Genomic DNA, 7,910 nt, shown 5'->3' on the forward strand with positions numbered 1-7,910 from the left:
TTACTAAAATATAAAAAAAATATGTACTCACCTTATTACTGCACACATTTTTTGGAATTCGTTGTTGCGCTGCAGAGCTGTAAAACTGTAAAATCATTTAAAATTTTAATCATGAAATATTTACAAGTAGGATTTCATTCATTTTCCTTTGGTCTGGTAGTGTGGCTTATATTTTTTTTTCAATCTACAATCATTCAAAATAAAATTGATTTCACACAGTAAGGTAGTAAATACCTGAATGAAAAACTGAGAATGCTGAAGTAAACAGAATTCAATACTGAATTAGCTTCCAGATGAATGAACACTTTGCTATGTGTGCATTCCCTAATTCAGTTCCAATCAAATTTTATACACTAAGAAAAATATGTAAGTTTAGATGATGGAATAATGAGGTGTATGAACTTTAAAACGATATTGACATAGTGTCGCGTATCAATGCACAGCGGCCACGCGGGCTACGAATGAATGGTTGTGCTTGGACTCCTCCACGCATGAAACGCAGCTTGATTCACATGAACATATTGTACAAATTTATAGTTTTGGTTGTTTAAAAACTGAGTGCAAAATGTTCCAAGACAATTAGTATCTATAATTTTTTTCTTTTAAAGATTGGAAAATCTGCAGAACATGAAAAAATCAAGCATAACAACCATCAAATGTTAGCAGCTTTTATCATTCAGTCCATGGTTTATCCACATACATATAATGTCCTTTTTTAAAATACATATGTGCCGTGCCCATTTTCGCGCGGCCACCCTTTATAATTTTTATTTGTAAAGAACGATATTCTCATTTCCCAATACCAGGCGCTCATGCATGTGAAGTAACAAATTTTCTATTTCTACGTACAAAATTGTTTATATAAATTTTTAAATTTCCAAAATTCTACTTTGTACAGTTCAAAGGCTTCTACAAAAAAAATTCATTCAAAAGTTCTACAAACAAATTTATACATATAGAAAGCCATGGTGGAATTATACAAGGTGTTGTACGTAGTGACAGCTCATGTCGACAGCTCCCTTACAAAAGGTTGTAATATGGAAGCACGAGAGAAACGGGAAGAAAAAAAGCCCGCTTTGCGAAGTAGTACGAAATTTGGTACTATTTTTCATATAAAATTTTGCATATAAATAGTTACAAACGGTATATTATGATAAGCTAAATTCGCGAAAGTAGTATATATAACGTAGTACTTATGCAATAAATGGTAATTTAGTTTATTAAACACAATGTCCTATAATTATAGTCAAAGTTCCAAAACCAAAAAATTAGTGGTGACCCCGAGTCGTTACAACATGACGGAATCGACAAAAGGGCGAATCGACGGATGGGGAGAATATTTCATCGAACAAAATGCCAACTAAAGATGTGGAGCTTGCATCGCAATGCAAGCTGCGACCGTTCTGAACTGAGATGACAGACAAATGGTTTCTACAAATTGAGGCCACCTTTCAGTCGTACAAGACCACATCTTATGTCGGTAAATACAATCTGGTTTTCTCAGCAATTAGCAGCGATGCTTTAAAGGAAGCTGCGGATTTTTTAAAAACCTTACCAACTCAAGACCGATATATTAACCTCAAAAGTCAACTACTGTCACGTTTTACTGATTCAGCCGACCCACATAGGGTATTTGGCTGATTTAGGCATATTTTTATCGCTACAAACATCAAATATAGTTTTAGTTATCGAATAAAACATTCACTATAACTACCCTGTTACTAATAGAAAATTCAATCGTAGTGAAATCTTATTTATTGTCAATATTATTGTGGCTTATTAACATTTGTTTCCATATTGTTATTGAGCTTTGTAGCACTATTATGTTTTTAGGGAAAAGGGAAAAAGCAACAAAGTCTTAGCGGTAGAAGTTACCAAAAAAACAGTTATATCGTTGGAAAAGCAGGGCCAGAGGCAGTGAACCACAGACGGGATTGCAGCAGCAAAAATCACTGGGGAATAGATGCATAGTTAAATACGTAGTTCTTGTTTAAATCTTCCATCTAAACTTACCAAGAAAACAGTTATATCGTTGAAAAAGCAAGGCCAGTGGCAGTGAACCACAGACGGAATTGCAGCGGAAGGAAGCACCGACCAAAATAACTACAAATCCTTGGGGAGAACTCTAAACCGATGTTTTTTTGCCGAATTAATGTTGAAATTTCTAATTTAATTTTCAGTTGCCAACGATAAGAATAGAGTAAATGTCAAAGAATTGTTCAGTGATTGCAAATCGGTTTTGGAATAGGGAATGAGGTAGTTTAGTACTTTTTTAAAGGCGATAAAATGTAGTTTTTTCAAGAGGGAAACACTGATATAGCTAAGGGAGCAAAGATGGCGGATTAGAGCGAGAACGCTGTCAATATCCAACACCTTGTATTATTCCACCATGATAGAAAGCTAGCTACTTCATATGTATGAGCCAAGGTACATTGAACAGGTAGTATCAGTAGAGCAGCTGATTTGATTTATTTTCAAATTATTTGGTCTCGAAAATGTCGAATATTTTTAATTTTTTCTCACAAAAATTCTGAATTGTTAAAATCCATTTGCATGTGAAACCTTTTTCCATACAAAACAAGCGATTGAATAGCAGCTTTTGGAACGTTCGCCCAACTCAGCAGCACGACCGCTGATTACTGGGCCTTGCAAAGGATGGATCAATGCTTCGAGAAGCAAACAAATTTACTAGGAAAGAAAGTTGCATCAATTTTTATTTTTTCCAATTTCAATTTTTCATTTTTTATAATTTTTTGTATTTCACATGGCACGCTTTGATTTAGAAGAAAAAATTCAGAACAGTTTTTGACACTTTCGATACCAGAAGCAACAACAAAATACACGCAAATGTTGTTTTTGCTCTACTGATACTACCTGTTTAATGTGCCTTGGTATGAGCGCTTGGTATTGAGAAATAAAAATATCTCTTTGTACAAATAAAAATTTAGTTCGTTAAATAAAAATGACCACAAGTTTCCTTCAAAAACATGCAGTTGGTTTTAAACAGCATTGACAGAATATCCAAAGCTGGTACGTACTTCTGGTCTTAGAATGCTTTACCAAATTGTAGCAGTAGTAGAAAAGCAGAAGTAAAACGCATATTTTCTCCTATAAATATTTTCTTCAAGGCATATTTTTTCAGTGTAGTACTGAATGATCAAAACTGTTTGCATTCAACCAAAATTTACAATCACGATGATTGCGAATACTTTTGTTACATTCACATTCTATACTGAATGGAATTCTGACATTCAACAATACATTACGTTTGTTTTTGTTTCAAAATAATTTAACCACTATGAGTTTTTTTTTATACAGCCAAACAATCAAAATTTTGAAACGAGTGTCAAGTGAATGCAGATCCTACTGATTCAATAATTTTACAGCTCTGTTGTGCTGATAAACGGAGCAGGAAGAAGGAATTCTCTTTCTCCGATTTAAAATTAACTTCCGTAGCCTTGAATATACACCTTTTTTATGTACATTTTCCTTTAATTTTTGCTAAACCACACATTTCACTTCATCACAATTCAATGTATAAAAAAACACAACACTTTGCACATATTTTGCATCAATTAATTTACCACACATCATCGATTATTGCGCACAAATAGACTTAGCAGTCGACCGCGACCCACCAATAATTTTAAAACATATACAACCACTTCCGATTTAATACTGAATTGTCTCGCACTGGAATCGCTGAGTGTTGTTTGCTCAATGATGGAATGTCTCCTCACACTCTTGCAATACTTCTCAACTCCTTATTGTACCTTCTTCAAAATTATTCGCACGATATTTTCGTTGCTCTATTTTTATGCTCCGACAGGTTTGTGTATACAAGACATTTTTCTAATTGCTATGCTCCTTTCAGTGACACAAATATACATTCACACTCCTACAGGTATGTGGGTTGCTGCGTCGCAGTCGCATACTCCCCATCATCGCTGCTTTGTCTATCATCGCCTGCTCAGTTTTAACCGGTTACTATTGTGGTGGTCGGTACGCGTTCGGTCAAGTTTATTGATATTTAATTGTAAATTGTTTGTGATTTAAATAGTTTTTGCAAATTAGTAATGTTTCGCCAATAGTGTTGTGTAATAAAAGTGAAAGTGTGAAAATGCAGAAAAGTGCCTTAAAAGTGAAGTGCAAATAAAGAATTGTCATGCTAAGTGCTTGCTAAGCGATAAACACACCTGTTGTAAAATTTATTGAGTTTTTATTGTAGAGCTGAAGGAAAGGATTTATTATATTTTAAGACGTCCACCAAAATATTTCGGAAAAATATTAAGATTTAAGCGAGCTGGACCGATTTGAAAATACCTCCAAAATGGAGTTTTTTATGAATAAAAATAGTTTCTTTAAGAAGGTTGATTTTTTTTTGGGCATTCGCTTATTTTAGACAAAAAATGCAAAACTAACCTCCACAAAACAAGAAATATTTTGAAGGGATACTTAGTTAGGGGGGGGGGGGGCATTAAAACGAAAACGTTTTTAAAGTTTGGTTTAAAAATTGGTTTTCTTATTAACATCGAGACTACGTACAGAAGAATATACATATACATATGTTTACAAAAACGCCTACCTACGCTTTCATAATATATGTATGTATATACCAGAGCTGTGTAATGATTGAATCAATTGAGTGTGCATTCTCATTTTTTTCGTTTCAAAAATGTAATTGTTTGATTTAAAAAATTTAACAACGACTCTTGAGATTGGTTACAAATTGTAAACACAAAATATGTAGTGTGTTATGGAATGGTTGACACTCATTCACATAGAGAATGTGAATGCAAAAAAAAAAGTCAATCATGTATGATTGGACGTTTATGGGAATGCAATCTGTCATTATCATTCAGTACTAATACTATTTGTTGTATCAGGGTTGAAATTTTTGTACTCAAAATGTGCAACCCGAAGATTACCATCTCCCTTAAAATAAGTAAACAAATGAATATTTGGTGCTAAAATATTTTTCTAAGTGTTTGGCCGAACTTCTGCTCAAACTTGAGGCATGAGTTCTGATTTTATAAGAAGAGTTTTCAAGGCAGAAATATACTCGAAGGTTTGCCGTTGCGTGCCGAAGTACGACTGCTATTTAGGCCCGTCCACATACAACTTTGGCGTTGCGTCGGCGTTGGCGTCGCTTTGACAGCAGCGCGAGTAACGCCCGTGCTTGCTACAATGAACGCTTAGCAGAGAATACTTTGGTCACTAAATTAAAATACTAGCGGCAGAAAAACCAAAATTTTACATCAATAATTGCATTAAAAATATATTTCTTGCCCGCATTTGATTAAAAATGAAAATTGAATCACATAATTTTGATTATTTGGAACAGCTGACGAATGACGCGCGCGAAAAGTTGAGAGTTGGTCATCTTTCTGCGTTGTGTTGGCGTTGGCGTTGCCCAACTTTGGTTATGTGGAGACTTTCATATAAATGCATGTATTCATAGTCAGCTGTCGAAGCGACGCCAACGCCAACGCAACGCCAAAGTTGTATGTAAACGGGCCTTTTATGATCTGACCAGGTATTTAACCATGGTCCTATAGAGTGGAAGTACGCACATGTAATCACTCTGCTACAGCGGCCGCCGTAAGTACATGCTATACATATCGTCGTTTAAAGTACAAAACCGCGTATCAAGAAAATGCAAAACCGCGTAATTGCATAAATTATTTTCTAGAGGGTAGAATCACCCATATTTCAAAATGGTTCTCTTTTTTATAAAGCAAACGTATTTCTGGCTTTCAGGACGAATGGATAAGAATTGAGCCAAGAGCTTTTGTGAGCAAATCCTATTTTTTGCAGAATGACGATACGCGGTTTTGTACTTTAAACGACGATATATGTATATGTACACATATTAGATTATTTATTCTCAAAATGCATGAAAACTACAGTATGCTTGCAAACAATTAATAACATTTTGTGATAAACAGTTTTACAAATGTATTTGCACTTCAAATTTGTATTTTAATAAAGTATTAATTAAATAAATTATTATTGTAAATTATTAGTTTAATAAATAGATATAAAGATATTTATACTTGACAACTCTTGGACTTTTCTTCATTTGTAACAAATGACAGATGTAAACAAAATAAAAAAATAATTGTATTTTTACAAATTTAAAGCAAACGGGCGTTCTTTACAAAAAAATTTAGGTAGGGATCGAATTGCGCATATTTTTTTTACAATATCAAGTGCCCACAAGAAGTGTTAAACCATCAAATAGCTTAAAAAACGCTTTCAAAAATTCGAAACGAGAGTGAAGTGCAGTGTTCAATTGTGATCGAAATTGCAGGCAAAATTTGTGCGTGTGTAATTAATGTTTTACTTATTTGAAGAAATGTTGCCCGTTGTTATTAAAAATAAGCAAACCAAGACCCCCGCTTTCCACTGGTGGTTACATAATACTTGAATAGCTCCTTAATTAACATGTGTTTGTTTTGAGCACGCACGGCCAGTTAAACAGGCATGTCTGAATCGATTTCCTTCATCATTCTTAGCAATTTGATGTGCATTTTTATTGTTATGTGTTGCAGACATTTTAGGAACTAAATAGGTTCTAAAATCTCTGTACACAAGCGCACTTATTTTTAACAGTTTCCAGTTTATGTAATATTAATCAAAACAGCTTTTATTTATTTTATGTATTATGTGATTTCTGGAAGCGTCGAATACAAAAAAGGGCTGTGACCGGGTTTATGTAATTTGAAATTGTACTGATGATTACTAATAATAATAGAAAGGCGCTTACCTATCGACACAACTAAAAATTTCATATATTTCAGTAGAGCCAATTAAAGATTTTTTGTTTCGTAATTTAGCAATAATATGTCTTGGAACGTAATTATTGCGGATTATATGCAGTCATACTGTAAGCTTTCAAATTATGTATTTTTCTAAACCTAAAATTTTGAATTGTGCCGTTATTGCAGAGGACCATCGACATATGTTAGTGTTTGGCCGAGCTACTCCTCCGATTGTGGCATGCGCCATGTTGGCGCACAAAGGGGAGGGACCTACAGTTTTACGCCGACTCCTGCCGGGGGCCGACCACTACTACAAAAAACATTTTCGTTTTTATGTTGGCCGGAACTGGGCTCGGAATGGTAGTGCGCACTTCTAACCACTACACCACAGCGATCGCTTAATTAATTTTAACCATTAATCGTGATTAACCATTTATTCGTTAATTTTTAGTCATTCATAGACTAAAATTTTGTCGACAATACTCGCATAAGATAGTCCCAAATTTTCACAAAAGAGAAAAGTGATTTTCTTCAAAACTTTTGAATGACGTCTTGACTGAACTTACTAATTCGGAATTTATACTATTACTTCTAGAGTAGGCTATTCATAAAGTCTGGGTAATGAAATAAAAATGTTTCTATTATATGTTCCATATACATTAGGAGACTTTTATTGTTTAATTTATTTTTTGCACATAAACTTGTATCTTGAACTTCTTTTTCCAAAAAGTGAGGATGTCAAAATTTCAATAGATATCGGATGTACGGTAATTTTCCAAAGAGATCTCCTAATAGATAAGTTCATGAAAATTATTCCAAACGAAAACTTAAAATTGATAAAAAAAATAATAAATAAATTTAACTAATTTATATTAGAGGTTTGAAGTTTATCCCACTGTAAGTATGAAATATTCAGCTATGTGTTTCCATTGTCACTTTCTCGTAGCCATATCAACAGCCTGACAATTAAGAAGATTGTGACGTTTCATGCTACCATACGCAATATCTTAAATCCTTCAAATTTTATTATTAACCTTTCGTTTGTTAAAAACATTTTCTTCTTAGATTCGAAACTTGATTAAGCAAAATTGCCTTTGTTTTTGACTAAGAGATGCTCAATAAGCTCAGAATTCTAGTTCTCATTTC

The 7,910-nt window shown here is 33.7% G+C and overlaps 1 long non-coding RNA gene across 1 annotated transcript; it reads right to left on the bottom strand.

The window, feature by feature from the left end:
• Positions 1 to 1,737: 1,737 nt before the first annotated feature.
• LOC118749788 lies at positions 1,738 to 2,322 on the bottom strand. Its single transcript, XR_004994286.1, has 2 exons — positions 2,014 to 2,322; positions 1,738 to 1,952 (listed from the first exon to the last, which is right to left on the bottom strand). It is a non-coding gene; the product is annotated as an uncharacterized LOC118749788 (long non-coding RNA).
• Between the last annotated feature and the right edge of the window lie 5,588 nt (positions 2,323 to 7,910).

Source organism: Rhagoletis pomonella, unplaced genomic scaffold (assembly GCF_013731165.1).
Source record: "Rhagoletis pomonella isolate Grant_MI unplaced genomic scaffold, Rhpom_1.0 Rhpom_scaffold_00049, whole genome shotgun sequence".
Classification (NCBI taxonomy): Eukaryota; Metazoa; Arthropoda; class Insecta; order Diptera; family Tephritidae; genus Rhagoletis; species Rhagoletis pomonella.